Source organism: Oncorhynchus masou, chromosome 29, assembly GCF_036934945.1.
Source record: "Oncorhynchus masou masou isolate Uvic2021 chromosome 29, UVic_Omas_1.1, whole genome shotgun sequence".
Taxonomy (NCBI): Eukaryota; Metazoa; Chordata; class Actinopteri; order Salmoniformes; family Salmonidae; genus Oncorhynchus; species Oncorhynchus masou.
In genome coordinates this window covers 65,610,419-65,618,565 of record NC_088240.1, presented here as the reverse complement: position 1 = coordinate 65,618,565, position 8,147 = coordinate 65,610,419, and the positions used below count along the sequence as shown (strand labels likewise).

Genomic DNA, 8,147 nt, shown 5'->3' with positions numbered 1-8,147 from the left:
ACTCGCAATTGTATTGAATCCCTGCCTAAATGGGATGGCTATAGATACCTAACTAACAGACAGACGTTTGGTTTAAGTTGGCTTTTTAGGCTCTGCCTTCTCTGGCACAAATTAGGAAGAGCCTATTTGATAAATTTTATTGATCTGAATGTATTTTGTTGATGTCTGTAAACAGAAAGTCCCCATTGTTTATTTTTTTAAACTTGGCAAGTCAGTTAAGAACAAATTCTTATTTACCATGACGGCCTACCCCAGCCAAACCCTAACCTGGACGACACTGGGCCAATTGTGCGGCACCCTATGGGACTCCCAATCACGGCCGGTTGTGATACAGCCTGGAATCAATTCAGGGTCTGTAGTGACTCCTCTCGCACTGAGATGCAGTGCCTTAGACTGCTGCACCACTCAGGAGCCCCTGTATGATTATGTCTCTGTAACGAAATTCGTCCTCCTCTGGCGAGGAGTATGAGAGATCGGACCAATGTGCAGCGTGGTAAGTGTACGTCATTTTTAATGGAAAATCACTGAACACGAAACAGTTCTGTATGGAGAAAACACAGACACAGAAAACAATCACCCACAACTAAAATGGGGAAAACAGGCTATCTAAGTATGATTCTCAATCAGAGACAACAAACGACACCTGCCTCTGATTGAGAACCATACCAGGCCAAACACATAAATACTACATAGAAAAAAGAACATAGACTACCCACCCCAACTCACGCCCTGACCAAACTAACAAAAAGACATAAATAAGGACACTAAGATCAGAACGTGACAAACTCCTTGTGGAGTCCCCTTTTAACGTTGAACTGGAAAATTTCACAACTAATTTGAAATGAGGTTGAATCGAGTGCACAACAAAATAATAACAAAATTGTGATGAGTCAATTAGTCAATGTAATGTATTCTTTGTGAATTTGTTGTTTTTCCCCCCCACACCAAACTCGATCACGACACACAGGTTATAATATCAAAACAAACTCTGAACCAATGACATTAACTTGGGGACAGGTCGAAAAACATTACACATGTATGGCAATTTAGCTAGTTAGCTTGCACTTGCTAGCTAATTCATCCTATTTAGCTAGCTTGCTGTTGCTAGCTAATTTGTCCTGGGATATAAACATTTAGTTGTTATTTTACCTAAAATGCACTAGCTCCTCTACTCCGCCAATTAATCCACACATAAAATGGCTAACCGAATCGCTTCTAGTCATCTCTCCTCCTTCCAGGCTTTTTCATCTTTGAACTTATATGGTGATTGGCATCTAAACTTTCATAGTATTACCACGACTACCGGCAAAACATTTCGTCTTTCAATCAGCCACGTGGGTATAACCAATGAGGAGATGGCACGTGGGTACCTGCTTCTATAAATCAATGAGGAGATGGGAGAGGCAGGACTTTCAGCGTGAACTGCGCCAGAAATAGAAAGGAGTTCTATTTTAGCCCTTTGCATGTTAGCGCACGCAAGCAGTGTGGGTGCAATAATTGAATAACATGGATTTCTACATTTATTTTGCGACGCTCGCACGTGCGACGTGTCCGGTCTGGTCAGCATGTTAGGACATGTCCCATTCTACATACTGATATTACCAGGTTTTGACCACTAGATAGTACTGTTCCTGCTGTTAGGAACAGCACCATCCTACTTTTAGGAAGTGCACCCCCCTAAACAACAAAATACCCTGTAAGGGGTTTATGGACAAGGAATGATTGCCACATTAGCCTGTTAATAAATTCACTTTCCCTTTGGATTTTAAGGTAATAGTTCTGGTGTAATTACAATAATTTGCTAATTATTCATGTTGCCGATTTTAATGGGGTCTTTTGTAATACTGGAGAACATTTGTATTCCTTGGTAATGACTGGAAGGCAAGGAGGAACCTGGCACTATTCATTCTCATGAGAGGATGACAATCGAAAGGGAAGATTTAGATTGAAAGCCTTGTCCCCCCCGGCCTTGTTTTGGCCTGCCAGGTTAGCATGAATGATTTCTGTGGGGAGTTTGTAACAGAGTTTCTAAATGAACAGGGTGTGAAAAGCCACTGATGTATCTTAATGATGTCTTAAGGATGACAGGAGATTCATATTATGATTAGTTTACTAATAGTGTATTAGCTACTTCATAGTACACTCAGCTAAGCAGGTCCCAGGACTAAATAGTCAACCATACTGCTCCAATATTGTACAGTATTGCTCTGCATACAAATTTAAATACTCAGAAATAAGGTGGAGATATGTATTTTAGTTTCCTCTCACAACAAAGATTAGATCAATCAGATGTATTAGTTCAGCCGTATACACAAAGCCACCTGGCCATATAATCTTGTTATTTGTGATGAAAAAGGTCTAAACTGATCCTAGATCACAATCCTACACTTTGTGGATATGGGCCCTGGACTGACTGTAACAACAGAGGCCCTGCATGACCAGAATCAGCCACCCTGGTCTTGTCTATTGTACACAATGAGCGATGATTGTCTCTTCAAGCTGAGCACTGTCTCAGGGGAGGGCTACTTTTCTTCTACTGTCTCCTCTATTACTAGCCAATGTACAAGGTCAGAACTCCTGAATATCCAATGTGATTATTTCCATGTTTACTTTGAGCCTGACCCTGAGTAGGTTTAACCTTGGTTTACCCCATTTTTACACACACAAGTGCACTACATTTGAGTTATTTAGCAGACACTCTTATTCAGAACAATTTACAGGAGCAATTAGGATGAATTGCCTTGCTTAAGGGCACGTCGGCAGATTTTTCAGCTTATCGGCTCGGGTACTCGAACCAGCTGTCTTTCAGTTACTGGCCCAACTCTCTTATCCCCTAGTCTACCTGCCGCCCCACTATTCACACGCATGCACTGACGAACACACACAGACACAAATAAACACACTAAAAGTCTGTCTATGATCTATATCTACTGTATGTTTATTTATATATGTACAGTGCCTTGCGAAAGTTTTCAGCCCCCTTGAACTTTGCAACCTTTTGCCACATTTCAGGCTTCAAACATAAAGATATAAAACTGTATTTTTTTTGTGAAGAATCAACAACAAGTGGGACACAATCATGAAGTGGAATGACATTTATTGGATATTTCAAACTTTTTTAACAAATCAAAAACTGAAAAATTGGGCGTGCAAAATTATTCAGCCCCTTTACTTTCAGTGCAGCAAACTCTCTCCAGAAGTTCAGTGAGGATCTCTGAATGATCCAATGTTGACCTAAATGACTAATGATGATAAATACAATCCACCTGTGTGTAATCAAGTCTCCGTATAAATGCACCAGCACTGTGATAGTCTCAGAGGTCCGTTAATGTTATGTACTTGAGTGAAGACCCAAAAGCGGTTTTAACAGAAAACAGAGTTCTTTAATGAAAAACAGGAATGGCATAAATCCTCTTCCAACGTTGACAATGGAACAAAAAGAACGTAGTATAGTGCAGGATGCACCTGCCAGGCAGACTCCGACAGGATAGGACAAGGTGGAAGCAAACGAGACGACAGCTTGCTTCTGGCATCAAAAACACAAACAAGAATCAGACACTGAAAGTAGCAGGAACAGAGAGAGAAATAGAGACCTAATCAGAGGGGGAAGAGAGAACAGGTGTGAAAGAGTGAATGAGCTAGTTAGGGGAGATGTAGAACAGCTGAAGAATGAGAGACAGAGAAGGTAACCTAAAAAGACCAGCAGAGAGAGACAGAGTGAAGAGAAAGGACAGGAACAGACATAACAAGACATGACAGTACCCCCCCCACTCACCGAGCGCCTCCTGGCGCACTCGAGAGGAAACCTGGCGGCAACGGAGGAAATCATCGATCAGCGAACGGTCCAGCACGTCCCGAGAGGGAACCCAACTCCTCTCCTCAGGACCGTACCCCTCCCAATCCACTAGGTACTGATGACCACGGCCCCGAGGGCGCATGTCCAAAATCTTACGAACCCTGTAGATGGGTGCGCCTCGACAAGGATGGGGGGAGGGACGAGCGGGGGGCGAAGAACGGGCTTAACACAGGAGACATGGAAGACCGGGTGAACGCGACGAAGATAGCGCGGAGAAGAAGTCGCACTGCGACAGGATTAATGACCTGGGAAATACGGAACGGACCAATGAACCGCGGGGCCAACTTGCGAGAAGCTGTCTTAAGGGGAAGGTTCTGAGTGGAGAGCCATACTCTCTGACCGCAACAATATCTAGGACTCTTGGTCCTACGCTTATTAGCGGCCCTCACAGTCTGCGCCCTATTACGGCAAAGTGCCGACCTGACCCCCTTCCAGGTGCGCTCGCAACGCTGGACAAAAGCCTGAGCGGAGGGGACGCAGGACTCGGCGAGCTGAGATGAGAACAGCGGAGGCTGGTACCCGAGGCTACTCTGAAAAGGAGATAGACCGGTAGCAGACGAGGGAAGCGAGTTGTGGGCGTACTCTGCCCAGGGGAGCTGTTCTGACCAAGACGCAGGGTTACGAAAAGAAAGACTGCGTAAAATGCGACCAACAGTCTGATTGGCCCGTTCGGCTTGACCGTTAGACTGGGGATGAAAGCCGGACGAGAGACTGACGGAAGCCCCAATCAAACGGCAAAACTCCCTCCAAAATTGAGACGTGAACTGCGGGCCTCTGTCGGAAACGACGTCAGACGGAAGGCCATGAATTCGGAAAACATTCTCGATAATGATCTGAGCCGTCTCCTTAGCAGAAGGGAGCTTAGCGAGAGGAATGAAATGAGCCGCCTTAGAGAATCTATCGACAACCGTAAGAATAACTGTCTTCCCCGCTGATGAAGGCAGTCCGGTGATGAAATCTAAAGCGATGTGAGACCACGGTCGAGAGGGAATGGGAAGCGGTCTGAGACGGCCGGCAGGAGGAGAGTTCCCAGATTTAGTCTGCGCGCAGACCGAACAAGCGGCGACAAATCGACGCGCGTCACGTTCCCGAGTGGGCCACCAGAAACGCTGGCGAATGGAAGCGAGCGTACCCCGAACGCCGGGGTGGCCGGCTAACTTGGCAGAGTGGGCCCACTGAAGAACGGCCGGACGAGTAGGAACGGGAACGAACAGAAGGTTCCTAGGACAAGCTCGCGGCGACGGAGTGTGAGCGAGTGCTTGCTTTACCTGCCTCTCAATTCCCCAGACAGTCAACCCGACAACACGCCCTTCAGGGAGAATCCCTCGGGGTCGGTGGAGACCTCAGAAGAACTGAAGAGACGAGATAAAGCATCAGGCTTGGTGTTTTTGAGCCCGGACGATAAGAAATAACAAACTCGAAACGAGCGAAAAACAGAGCCCAACGAGCCTGACGCGCATTAAGTCGTTTGGCTGAACGGATGTACTCAAGGTTCCTATGGTCAGTCCAAACGACAAAAGGAACGGTCGCCCCTCCAACCACTGTCGCCATTCGCCTAGGGCTAAGCGGATGGCGAGCAGTTCGCGATTACCAACATCATAGTTACGTTCTGACGGCGATAAGCGATGAGAGAAAAACGCGCAAGGATGGACCTTGCCGTCAGAGAGAGAGCGCTGAGAAAGAATGGCTCCCACGCCCACCTCTGACGCGTCAACCTCAACAACAAACTGTCTAGAGATGTCAGGTGTAACAAGAATAGGTGCGGATGTAAAACGATTCTTAAGAAGATCAAAAGCTCCCTGGGCGGAAACGGACCACTTAAAGCACGTCTTAACAGAAGTAAGGGCTGTGAGGGGAGCTGCCACCTGACCGAAATTACGGATGAAACGACGATAGAAATTAGCGAAGCCCAGAAAGCGCTGCAGCTCGACGCGTGACTTAGGAACGGGCCAATCAATGACAGCCTGGACCTTAGCGGGATCCATCTTAATGCCCTCAGCGGAAATAACGGAACCGAGAAAAGGGACAGAGGCGGCATGAAAAGTGCACTTCTCAGCCTTCACATAAAGACAGTTCTCCAAAAGGCGCTGGAGGACGCGTCGCACGTGCTGAACATGAATCGAGAGACGGTGAAAAAATCAGGATATCGTCCATGTAAACGAAAACAAAAATGTTCAGCATGTCTCTCAGGACGTCGTTAACTAGTGCCTGAAAGACAGCTGGAGCGTTAACGAGGCCGAAAGGAAGAACCCGGTATTCAAAGTGCCCTAACGGAGTGTTAAACGCCGTCTTCCACTCGTCCCCTCCCTGATGCGCACGAGATGGTAGGCGTTACGAAGGTCCAATTTGGTGAAAAACCTGGCTCCCTGCAGGATCTCGAAGGCTGAAGACATAAGAGGAAGCGGATAACGATTCTTAACTGTTATGTCATTCAGCCCTCGATAATCCACGCATGGGCGCAGGGACCCGTCCTTCTTCTGAACAAAAAAACCCCGCTCCGGCGGGAGAGGAGGAGGAGACTATGGTACCGGCGTCGAGCGAAACCGACAAATAATCCTCGAGAGCCTTACGTTCGGGAGCCGACAGAGAGTATAATCTACCCCGGGGGAGTAGTTCCCGGAAGGAGATCAATACTACAGTCATACGACCGGTGTGGAGGAGAGAAGTGGCCTTGGAACGACTGAACACCGTGCGCAGATCGTGATACTCCTCCGGCACCCCTGTCAAATCGCCAGGCTCCTCCTGTGAAGAAGAGACAGAGGAAACAGGAGGGATAGCAGACATTAAACAGGTCACATGACAAGAAACATTCCAGGATAGGATAGTATTACTAGACCAATTAATAGAAGGGTTATGGCGCACTAGCCAGGGATGACCCAAAACAACAGGTGTAAAAGGTGAACGAAAAATTAAAAAAGAAATGGTTTCGCTATGATTACCAGAGACAGTGAGGGTTAAAGGCAGCGTCTCACGCTGAATCTTGCGGAGAGAACTACCATCTAAAGCGAACAAGGCCGTGGGCTCCCTAACTGTCTGAGAGGAATGTCATGTTCCCGAGCCCAGGTCTCGTCCATAAAACAGCCCTCCGCCCCAGAGTCTATCAAGGCACTGCAGGAAGCAGATGAACCGGGCCAGCGGAGATGGACCGGAAAGGTAGTGCGTGATCCAGAAGGAGAGGCCTGAGTAGTTGCGCTCACCAGTAGCCCTCCCCTTACTGATGAGCTCTGGCTTTTACTGGACATGAGGTGACAAAATGACCAGCGGAGCCGCAGTAGAGACAGAGGCGATTGGTGATTCTCCGTTCCTTCTCCTTGGCCGAGATGCGGATACCCCCAGCTGCATAGGCTCAGCATCCGAGCCGGCGGAGGAGGGTGGCAGTGATGCGGCAGGTGGCAGTGATGTGGAGAGGGGAGCAACGGAGAACGCGAGCTCCTTTCCACGAGCTCGGCGACGAAGATCAAACCGTCGCTCTATGCGAATAGCGAGGGCTATTAAGGAGTCCAGACTGGAAGGAACCTCCCGGGAGAGGATCTCATCCTTAACCTCGACGAGGAGACCCTCCAGAAAACGAGCGAGCAAAGCCGGCTCGTTCCAGTCACTAGAGGCAGCGAGAGTGCGAAACTCAATAGAATAATCCGTTATGGATCGATTCCCCTGACATAGGGAAGACAGGGCCCTGGAAGCCTCCTCCCCAAAAAACAGAACGGTCAAAAACCCGTATCATCTCCTCCTTAAAGTCCTGAAACTGGTTAATACACTCAGCCCTCGCCTCCCAGATTGCCGTGCCCCACTCACGCGCCCGTCCGGTAAGGAGAGAAATGACGTAGGCGATGCGGGCTGCGCTCCTGGAGTAAGTGTTGGGCTGGAGAGAGAACACCACATCACACTGAGTGAGGAATGAGCGGCACTCAGTGGGCTCCCCAGAGTAACAGGGCGGGTTGTTGATCCTGGGCTCCGGAGACTCGGAAACCCTGGAAGTGGGCGGTGGATCGAGGTGGAGTTGGTGAACCTGTCTTGTGAGGTCGGAGACTTGACGGCCAGGGTCTCAACGGCATGTCGAGCAGCAGACAATTCCTCCTCGTGTCTGCCTAGCATCGCTCCCTGGATCTCGACGGCGGAGTGAAAAGGGTCCGGAGCCGCTGGGTCCATTCTTGGTCTGATTCTTCTGTTATGTACTTGAGTGAAGACCCAAAAGCGGTTTTAACAGAAAACAGAGTTCTTTAATGAAAAACAGGAATGGCATAAATCCTCTTCCAACGTTGACAATGGAACAAAAAGAACGTAGTATAGT

The 8,147-nt window shown here is 48.1% G+C and overlaps 1 pseudogene; it reads right to left on the bottom strand.

Moving 5' to 3' along the window:
• Window positions 1-521: 521 nt before the first annotated feature.
• Window positions 522-8,147, bottom strand: part of LOC135519693 (purine nucleoside phosphorylase-like) — a 32,431-nt pseudogene continuing 24,805 nt past the window's right edge.